This window comes from Lepus europaeus, chromosome 17, assembly GCF_033115175.1.
Source record: "Lepus europaeus isolate LE1 chromosome 17, mLepTim1.pri, whole genome shotgun sequence".
NCBI lineage: Eukaryota > Metazoa > Chordata > Mammalia > Lagomorpha > Leporidae > Lepus > Lepus europaeus.
In genome coordinates this window covers 5,867,342-5,875,039 of record NC_084843.1, presented here as the reverse complement: position 1 = coordinate 5,875,039, position 7,698 = coordinate 5,867,342, and the positions used below count along the sequence as shown (strand labels likewise).

Genomic DNA, 7,698 nt, shown 5'->3' with positions numbered 1-7,698 from the left:
TTCGAGTCCCGACTGCTCCTCTTCCAAACAAGCTCTCTGCTATGGCCTGGGAAAGCAAAAGTGGATGGCTCAAGTCCTTGGGCCCCTGCACCTGTGTGGGAGACCAGAAAGAAGTTCCTGTCTCCTGGCTTCAGATCAGCTCAGCTCCGGCCATTGTGTCCATTTGGGGAGTGAATCAGTGGATGGAAGACCTTTCTCTCTGTCTCTCCCTCTTACTGTCTGTAACTCTACCTCTCAAATAAATAAATAAAATCTTTAAAAACAACAAGATGGTGCTCTTTCCTTTCCTATGCAGCCATGGTCCCCAGGAGCCTCTGAAGCCGGTAGCAGCTCCAAAGCACCGGATGCTGGATAAATTGACCGGTATGTTTGCTCCATGTCCATCCGCCAACCCCACAAGTTGCAGAAACATCTTCCTCTCATGATTTTCCTAAGGAACAGGCTTCTGTATGCCTTGACAGGAGATGAAGTAAAGAAAATTGCATGCAGCAGTTCATTAAGATTGATGGCAAAGTCTGAACTGATACGTAATACCCTGCAGCTTTCTATGGATGTCATCAGCCTGCACGGAGCTGGAGAGACTGTGGGATTGAGCTGTGACAGGGACACCAAGGGTCCCTTTGCTATCCATCATTTCACCCAAGGAGGCCAAGAACAAGTTGTGCAAAGTGAGGTAGCTCTTTGTGAGCACAAAAGGAACCCCTCTTCTGGAGCCCCACGGTGCCTGTTCTGTTCACCCCCCGACCCCCTCAGCAGGGCGAGTGACACCATCCACATTGATTTGGAGACCGGCGAGATTACCGATGTCATCACATTTGACACTGGTAACCTGTGCATGGTGCCTGGAGGTGCCAGGCTGGGAAGAACTGATGTGACCACCAACCAAGAGCGACATCCTGGCTCCTAGGATGTGGTTCATGTACAAGACACCAACGGCAACAGCTTTGCCATGCAGCGCTGCAACATTTTTGTTATTGGCAAAGGCAACAAACCATGGCTTTCTCTCCCTCGAGGAAAGGAAACCCACCTCACCATTGCCAAAGACAGGAGACTGGCTGCTACCCAGAGCGGTGGGTGAGATGCTCTCTGATGACACGCTGAAACAGTCTCCGTACTTAATTAAAGACATGCAGCATGAGTAAATAAAGTTTTAAAATACAAGCTGGATTTCAGCAAACAAGAGGAAGAGAGGGAAAGGGGGCCTTAGCATAGCAATGTATAGGGGCACCTGAGCCAGACGGGGGCAGCTGGACCCTGGACCTCTGGAGAAAGAGAACCAAATGGGACAAAATAAGGACAAATCTATGTGTCTGGTCAAAGGGAACTTTTTTTAAAAGATTTATTTATTTATTTACTTCAAAGGCAGAGTTACAGAGAGGCAGAGGTAGAGAGTGAGAAAGAGAGGTCTTCCATCCGCTGGTTCACTCCTCAAATGGCTGCAACAGCTGGAACTGAGCCGATCCAAAGCCAGGGGCCAGAGTCGAGCTTTCTTTTTTTTTAATTTTTATTTATTTGACAGGTAGAGTTTACAGACAGTGAGAGAGAGAGAGAAAGGTCTTCCTTCCGTTGGTTCACTCCCAAAGTGGCCGCAGTGGCCAGAGCTATGCTGATCCGAAGCCAGGAGCCAGGAGTTTCTTCCTGTTCTCCCATGAAGGTACAGGAGCCCAAGGACTTGGGCCACCCTCCACTGCTTTCCCAGGCCATAGCAGAGAGCTGGATCGGAAGTGGAGCAGCCGGGACTAGAACCAGCATCCATATGGGATGCCGGCGCTTCAGGGATGCCTGCTACGCCACAGCGCCGGCCCCAAAGAGCCAGGAGCTTTCTCCGGGTCTCCCACGTGGATGCAGGGGCCCAAGGACCTGAGCCATCATCTGCTTTCCCAGGCCACAGCAGAGAGCTGGATTGGGAGTAGAGCAGATGAGACTGGAACCGGTGCCCATTTGTAATGCCAGCACTGCAGGCGGCAGCCCCACCCGCTATACACAGCACCAGCCCCAGGAACATCAGCCCCAGGAAAAAAAAAAGTGACAAGTGTTCAAGGAAAAAGACATGGATCTAGAGCACATGGGTATGGCTGAGCAGGTGGCTGTATCTGTAGTTATCATAAAGAAAACACTGTGTTATTTTTAAAAACCAGAGCTCTGTGGGGGTGGGGAGGAGGAGGAGGAGGAGGAGGAGGAGGTAGAGATTGACTGCTAGGAAGTTCTCATCTAATTCACCACATCCCAAAGTGAGAAGATGTTGTAAGAAACGAAGAAATAGAGACACAGCTGCCCGGAAGGATTGAAAGCATCGGCTTTGTCAACTGGGTGTGCACCCATTACTTACAGCAGTGTTGTTCTCAACAGCCAAAGGCAAGGGCCAGCCTGTGGCACAGCAGGTGGGGCCGCTGCCTGTGGTGCCAGCATCCCATATGGCGCCGGTTCGGGTCCTGGCTGCTCCTCTTCTGATCCAGCTCTCTGCTATGGCCTGGGAAAGCAGCGGAAGATGGCCCAAAGTGCTTGGGCCCCTGCACCCGCATGGGAGACCCGGAAGAAGCTCCTGTTTCCTGCCTGTGGATTAGCACAGCTCTGGCCTTTGCAGCCATCTGGGGAGTGAACCAGCGGATGGAAAACACCTCTTTCTCTCTTCTCTCTGCCTCTGCCTCTCTGTAACTCTGCCTTTCAAAAAATAAAGAAATCTTAAAATATATATATATATATAGCCAAAGGCAGATGAAAGCCAAGTCTCCTTAGCAAAGAAATGAATCAACGAAATGTGGGAAATCCTTTGATGCCTTGGACTATTACCCAGGTTGAAAAGGAGTGAAGTTCCTGATGCACGTTACAATGTAACAGCTTGGACAAGCCTTGAAAACACAAGGCTAAGAGGAGCCAGCCTGCCACAAAAGGACGCATCCTGAAAGAGCCCACTGACCGAAGGTGCCTGTAGTAGGCAAATCTCTAGAGGCAGGAGTAGTGGCCGGGTGGTAGCTGGGGTCTTGGGGGAAAGGGGGGCAGCAGGTGTTTAAGGCAGCAGAGTTTCTGTCCGGGAAGACGGAACATGTCCAGGAGTGGGCAGTGTGGCGATGACTATACAACACCGTGGGTGTCTTATGTTCCTGAACTGAGCACTTAAAATTAGCTAAAAAGTCTGGGGAAACAGCTGGGGAACAAGATTTACATTCATGGTGGTAACTATGAGGAAGAAACAGCAGAGACGAGTGGAGAGTGCTTTACACACACACACACACACACGCACACACACACACACGGTGCTCCGACACCAGAGGGGTGGGTGCTCCAAGAGCCCCTTTTTGCTGCTGTTTTACTTTAGAAGTGTAGCATGAGGAGCAGGCTTAGCCCAGAGGTTACGATGCCCATCCCAGGGGCCGGTGCTGTGGCACAAGAGGGTTGAGCCGCGGCCTGCAGTGCCGGCATCCCACAGGGGTACCGACTCCAGTTCCAGTCACTCCTCTCCTGATCCAGCTCCCTGCCAATGTGCCTGGGAAAGCAGAGGAGGACGGCACAAGTGCTTGGGCCCCTGCACCCACCCAGATGGAGTTCCTGGCTCCTGACTCCTGGCTTCGGCCTGGTCCAGCTCTGGCCGTTGTGGCCATTTGGGGAGTGAACCAGTGGATGGAAGATCTCTTGGTCTCTCCTTCTCTCTGTGTAACTTTGCCTTTCAAATAAATAAATACATCTTTTTTTAAAAAGTAAAATAAAATGCCCATCCTATATCTGAGTGCCTGGGTTCAACTCTCAGCTCTGGCTTCCGGATCCAGCAGATGCTGCAAGGCAGGTCTGACGGCTCGAGTATTTGGGTTCTTGTCCCCTTGCAGGGAAAACTTGATGACATGTCTGGCTCCTGTCTTTGGCCCCAACCCATCCCCAGCAGGTGGGAGTGCTCCCTCTTTCTACCTCTCCCCTCTTCCCCCTGTCCTGTCTCTTAAAAAACAATTAATTAATTTAAAAAATTAAAAAGTGTGGTGTTAGCATTGCTAGCATGCTTACCGTGTGCCAGCCACGCTTTAAATACAGCGCCCACGCGCTCCCTGAACCCTGTCAACACCGTGAGGAAGACGCCTGTCACATCTGTGCTCCTCAGGAAAGGAAGAGGAGACGCAGGTGCCGGGAGGGCTCCCACCAGGCAGCCTGCCCCCACCTCCCGCCCTCCTCCATCGCCCCACTTTGCTGCCTCTCATCCACGTGTGCTGGAATGAAAAAGCAGGGGCCGGCGCTGTGGTAAAGCCGCTGCTGCGGTGCCGGCATCCCATATGGGCACCGGTTCTAGTCCCGGCTGCTCCACTTCCAATCCAGCTCTCTGCTATGGCCTGGGAAGGCAGTGGAGGATGGCCCGGGTGTTTGAGCCCTGCACTCAAGTGGGAGACCTGGAAGAAGCTCCTGGCTTCGGATTGGCACAGCTCCAGCCATTTCTGCCACTTGGGGAGTGAACCAGTAGATGGAAGACCTCTCTCTCTCTCTCTCTCTCTCTCTGCCTCTCCATAACTCTGCCTTTCAAATAAATTAAATAAATCTTTTAAAAAAGATAAAAAGCATTGATTGTCCAAATACACCACAGGAAACATCCTTATCTTCATACCTTACGTGCTGGTGGGAGGGTATCAGACTCTTAAAGTAAAATAACCCCACGTTGACCAAAGACAAAACACGTGGGCATAACAACTCTTGGGGTAATACTGTGAAGGGTTCATACTCGTTTGACTGTGGGACTGCAGCACAGCCACAAACGACTCCTCCTCACGTCCACGTTGTTAACAGGTCTTGGCTCTTCCCGCCCATCTTATTCCTCTCCCGAGAACCATGAGTGCCGTGAGGCCAGCGGAGCTTCCTCTACGAAGAGAGCTCTGCAGTTGGGAAAACATGTCCAAATATCATTGCCAGGGAAAATACATGCAGCACAATTTTAAATTCATCTCCATTTGAAATGGAGTCGATTTGCACCACCTGCTGGAACACTCGGCTCCGAAGAGTCAGAGGGCTGAAATTCCGGAACCGCTTTTTAAGAACACAGAGTTACGTCCTTTCTACCTAAGAGACTCGCCCTTGACCGGCTGGGAAGGACAAACACCAGCTTACTTCAGAGACCCCTTTCTAAAACAAACTCTGTTTCAAAGCCAGAATTTAATCATCTGGCTAAATCCACAATTGCACACACAACTGCTTATAAAAATTAGATGATTAAGCCAAATACGTCAACCGAAGAGATAAAAATGTAAATTAGAAGCAAAACTGAAATCAATACACATTATCAGTTGCTAAATCAAGATTAAAAAACAGGATTCAAGCAGACAACTGGAAAATGACAGGAAACATAAGCAAACGGGATAATAAACACGATGCAGCTCAACATCAATTAAAAAAGAACTCACCCAATGAAAATGTGATCGTGTTTGCATCCAAAGTAATAATCATTGTCACAGCCTAATTACAGCCTGAACATCAATACACAAAGTATTCCTATTTAGGCTCTTTGACATTTGAAAGGAAGCATCAACAAAAATTTTCGTTTTTCAGGGTAAACTATTCCAAGCAAAGCATGTTTGAATATAGAGTAGCAACATTTATTATTGTATAATTGACAGGGATTTGTAAAAAAAAAATTCTATCCACAATATCTACTATTCTAGATGAAATTGCTTTAGAATGGAAGCCTAAATTTATTACATTTTAATTTCTTGAAACCTATTATAGCATTTCACTTATTTGATGGGTATTTTGTCTGAAAATTGATTTTATTTTTATATGTCAACTAAATTAGATGTCAACTAAATTAACTGAAGCGTGAAATATGCTGGCGAAATATATTTACAAATGCACGCCACACGATGGTGTGCGAGTAACAGGAGTCTGACACGGCACGCAGAGACCCCGTGCGGTGCCCACCCGCTCACCCATAATCCTCTCCGTCGTTGCAGGTGGCGTGGGAATGCAAACCTGCTGCCGGTGACACACGTCCTCTGTAAGCTACCAGGAGGTTTCCCCATCTCGTTTTCATCCACTACTCACGTGATTTCATTTTTACGTGTTGGAAGCACAGGTCATGTCCATTTCTACCAGGTGAGCAGCCAGTCTTTGCCCAGGTGTCCCCTCTGTGGAGGGGACTCCCACACATTGCAAATCCACAGCCCCTTCCTGGTTTGAGCATGGCCGTGGCCTTGAACTTAGGCCAAAGCTCCATCCCTGCTGTGAGGCACCAACGGGGTGGGGACTTCACCTGACTGTGGAGGCGGGGCCTCTGGGAAGTGGTTAGAATTAGATGAAGTCACAAAGGTGGAGCCTTCCTGCTCTCTGGCTGAATCCTGGTGGAGAGACACACACACCCCCACATCCCCCCATGAGGTGAAACGGGCTGCCGCCTCCCGACTTTGCCGGGAAGAACACCACCACCAGACAGGGCGCTGGACCTCGGCCGCAGGCACTGGTTACACTGGCAGAAAATGGACCGAGACCAGCCTGGCCTCTTTCCACAGCTCGGTGCCTTCCTGCCTCCTGTCTGTTCCCTTAGATGTCCCGGTGCCAACCCCTCGGTCCTCCCAGCCCCTCCCTCCCATTCATGCAGCCAGGGACCCCGTCACCACTCACACGGTTCACTGCCCCAGTCCTGCCCAGAGGCCCAACTGACCCAAGGAACAATCACACCCAGCCTGAACCGACCCAGGAGCTCACTTCCCCCGACCGCGTGGCCCTGGCTGGTGCCTTGCCCTGCTAATGAACCTAGGTTTCTTCAAGGCCACAGAGGCCTTTCCTGGCCGTGCCCACCTGCCTGTCCACCCATCTCACGCCTCAGCTCCAGGCTGCTTCGGCCGCAGCCTGCCCTCCGTCTCCCTGGCTGCCCACACCACTGCCACTAGGGCTTGGCCTCTGCTTTGGCTCTGCCTGCAGGTCTCGTCTGCCTTCTTTTTGGCGTAGTTCTCTCCTCCAGACTTCGCTGGTGGAGTTAGCTCGCGGTTGGCCGTTTCCATTTTGGGGAACACTCGCATGACAGTCTCTGCCCAGCCAGGCTGTCTTCATTCATCCTTTGCTCTCAGGGTGCAGCACAGGACCCGCACATAGCAAATAGGGCAGGGTTTGCTCTACTCGGGGCCAGCCCGGACCCCACAAGGTCAAGGCTCCACGCTGGCACTCTGGCCACACACCCCTCTCCATCCAGGGTGAAGAAACAACCTCACCTGGAGCTCCAGGTCCTGCCCCAAGGGCTCCAAGTCCCCCAGGGGACCCGGTGTACCCCCCCTCTACCCTGAGGGCCAGCCCAGTGGAGGCTGTAGCAGGTAATAGGGTGCAACAGATTTTACTGAACAGTTCCCAAGGGGTGGCTGTTACGAAGATGTATTTATCAGGAAAGGAGGCTAGAACATATTGTATTTAACAATTAGTTAGCTTGATCTGTAAAAACTTTAAATATTTAGACATATGCTGTGCAGGCCTCCCCAGGCCCTGCAAATGCTAGCACAGACTTTGTTTCACACTTGGCTGAGAATAAAGTTTGTATCTGTTCTCCACATTGAGACGATCCCCTGCCCCACTTCTGAAGTCTGAGTTCAAAGGAGGATTGACACTGGGTGTCAGCACAGCTGTGGTAGTGGCGGCCCCAGCCCTCGGGTAAGCGTGGTGGATGGCGTAGGGGCAGTGATGGGCGAGGGAAGTTGTTCAGGGTTGAAAACTACCCCCACGCCCGTGTCTGATACCAAGGGACTG

General features: G+C 50.9%; 1 pseudogene; it reads left to right on the top strand.

Annotated features, from left to right (window-relative positions):
• Positions 1 to 305: 305 nt before the first annotated feature.
• LOC133775997 (small ribosomal subunit protein eS4-like) lies at positions 306 to 1,078 on the top strand (annotated as a pseudogene).
• Positions 1,079 to 7,698: the final 6,620 nt, after the last annotated feature.